The following is a 2,833-nucleotide window of genomic DNA, read 5'->3' on the forward strand; positions in this document are numbered from 1 at the left end:
ACTCTCTCTCTCTCTCTCTCTCTCTCTCTCTCTCTCTCTCTCTCTCTCCCCTTCCCTCCTTCACACATGCCCTGCAATGGAAAAATATCCAAAGTAATGAGCAGATAATCTATTACATTTGAAATTGATGCTATTTGGGGGCCAACACTCTCGAGCACAACTTCCAGGTGATGTTTGTTTCCTCCTCTAAACTAATTATAGTTTCTTTCCTTTCCATTTTCTTACATTTTCAGTATTACAAATTTTAATAAGTCTAACCACAAACTCCCAGTTCAAGTTTAATCAGATTTAATTCTTAATCACCTCCAATATATATAGTACAAAATACTTGGAGGAAATATCCACATAGAGAGGTAACAGTGGAAAGAAAAGTCTATAGAATGATCACTGGTCTAGAATATAAGTCTTATTAAGCCAGATAACGGCAGATTGGAAAAGTAAAAGAACTAGTGATTAGTGTGGGCATAATTTTGGCTACTTCTGCAATTTTCTCAGTGATCCAATAGTGAACTTCTACTAATTTCTCCTTGGATTATGTCTGAAGATTTTCAAAGAATTAAATCTGAATTCTTTCCTGGAGAAAGTCAACTATGAACCCCTTTTACCAGGTTTAATTTGGGGTGAGGGTGTTTCTTTTGTTGTGTTTGTTTTCACTTTTTCTGGCACATTAGTGCCTATAATGTCTGGTTAGCTGTCACATTCCTTTTGGACTCAATTTGTTAAAATCCAATATCAAAAATTTTGTTAACCCCTTTCTCTCATGGTGCACAAAACACAACTCAAAGTGGATCAAGGAACTAGGAATTAGATCAGAGACCCTGCGCCTAATAGAAAAAAAAGTAGGCCCAAATCTTCATCATGTCAGATTAGGACCCAACTTCCTTAACAAGACTCCTAAAGCACAAGAAATAAAATCAAGAATAAATAAATAGGATGGTTTCAAACTGAAAAGCTTCTTCTCAGCAAAAGAAACAATCGATGAGGTAAGAGAGAGCCTACATTTTGGGAGCAAATTTTTGCCACACACATGTCAGATACAGCACTAATCTCTAGGATATATAAAGAACACAAAAAACTTAATACCAAACAACCAAATCAATAAATAGGCTAAGGAGCTGAACAACACTTCTCAGAAGAAGATATACAATCAATCAACAAATATATGAAAAAAATGTTCAACATCTCTAGTAATTAGAGACATGCAAATCAAAACTACTCTAATATTTCATCTCATGCCAGTCAGAATGGCAGTTATTAAGAATATATGGAACAATAAATGTTGGCAAGGAGGTAGGGGGAAAAAGGCACACTCTTATACTGCTGGTGGGACTGCAAATTGGTACAAAAAATCTGGAAAGCAGTATGGAGATTCCTTAGAAAACTGGGAATGGAACCACCATTTGACCCAGCTATCCCACTCCTCTTTCTATACCCAAAGGACTTAAAATCAGCATATACACGGACACAGACACATCAATGTCTATGGTAGCACAGTTCACAATAGCTAAATTGTGGAACCAACCTAGATGTCCTTCAATAGATGAATGGATAAAGAAACTGTGGTATATTACACAATGGAATATTACTCAGCATTAAAAGAGAATAAAATCATGGCATTTGCAGGTAAATGGATGGAGTTGGAGAATATTATGAAGTAAACCAATCCTGAAAACCAAAGGCCAGATGTTCATTCTCTCTGACAAGAGGATGCTGATCCATGGGAAAAATGGAGAAACTTTGATGGAGCAAAGTGGGGGGATGGATAGGGAGAGGGGAGGGGGGCAGGAAAGATGGTTAATGAGATGGGCATCATTACCCTAGGTACATGTATGACTGCACATACAGTGCAACAATACACCGTGTACGACCAGAGAAATGAAAAGTAGTGCTGCAATTATGTACAATGAATCAAAATGCATTCTACTGGCATATATACCTAATTAAATTAAATTAATTAACTAAAAAAAGAAGTGAAGTTAGATTTTGAAGGTATTAAACAATATTAAATAGATGTTTCTTTTTCTGTCAAAAAAAAAAAAATATATTGTTAGGCCAGGCATGGTGGCACATGCCTGTAATCCCAGGGGCTTGGAAGGCTGAGACAGGAGGATTGCAAGTTCAAAGTCAGCCTCAGCAATTTAGCAAGGACCTAAGCAACTCAGTTTAGAGACCCTGTCTCTAAATAAAGTACAAAACAGGTATGGGGATGTGACTCAGTGGTCAAGTGCCCTGGGTTCAATCCCTGGTAACCCCCCAAAAAAATCTTGTTAGGTCATGCCCTGAAAATTTCCAGGCTTCTGAACTGAATATCCAGTATTTGCCCACTCAACTCAGGCATTTGTTTGTTTGTTTGTCATTCATACAAACATGACATGAATTAGAATATCTGCTCTGGTGTAAGGTAGCCAGAATAGGAGATCTGGATTTTTTTAATCACTTATGAATATTGTCCCTGTTTTTCTATTTTATCCAGTGAGAGGGGTACTCTGAAAGGATGAGAGTGAAGGGGTAGGTTTATGGTCAATGTTTCCCCACTCTCCTTCAAGCTATCCCCATTCCTGTTTCTAGGATCCTGCACTTTCCCAGTCAAGAGATTTATTTATTTTTTTCTATAAAATTGGGAGTCAATTCAAGACATGACTACTACAACTACCATCTTCTTGATTGATTTTTCTTCTTCTGAAACTGATCAGTCTTTTTGGAAGCTTGAACTTCCTCTATGTGCTTCCAATCAAGCAAAATCAACTTGATTTTTTTTTCTTCTACTATACCTTTTATTAGTAGCTACAAAAAGATAGCTATATATTAATATTCCCCACCAAGGCCCCTGATG

The sequence above is a fragment of the Callospermophilus lateralis genome, chromosome 1 (genome assembly GCF_048772815.1).
Source record: "Callospermophilus lateralis isolate mCalLat2 chromosome 1, mCalLat2.hap1, whole genome shotgun sequence".
In the NCBI taxonomy this organism is placed as follows: Eukaryota; Metazoa; Chordata; class Mammalia; order Rodentia; family Sciuridae; genus Callospermophilus; species Callospermophilus lateralis.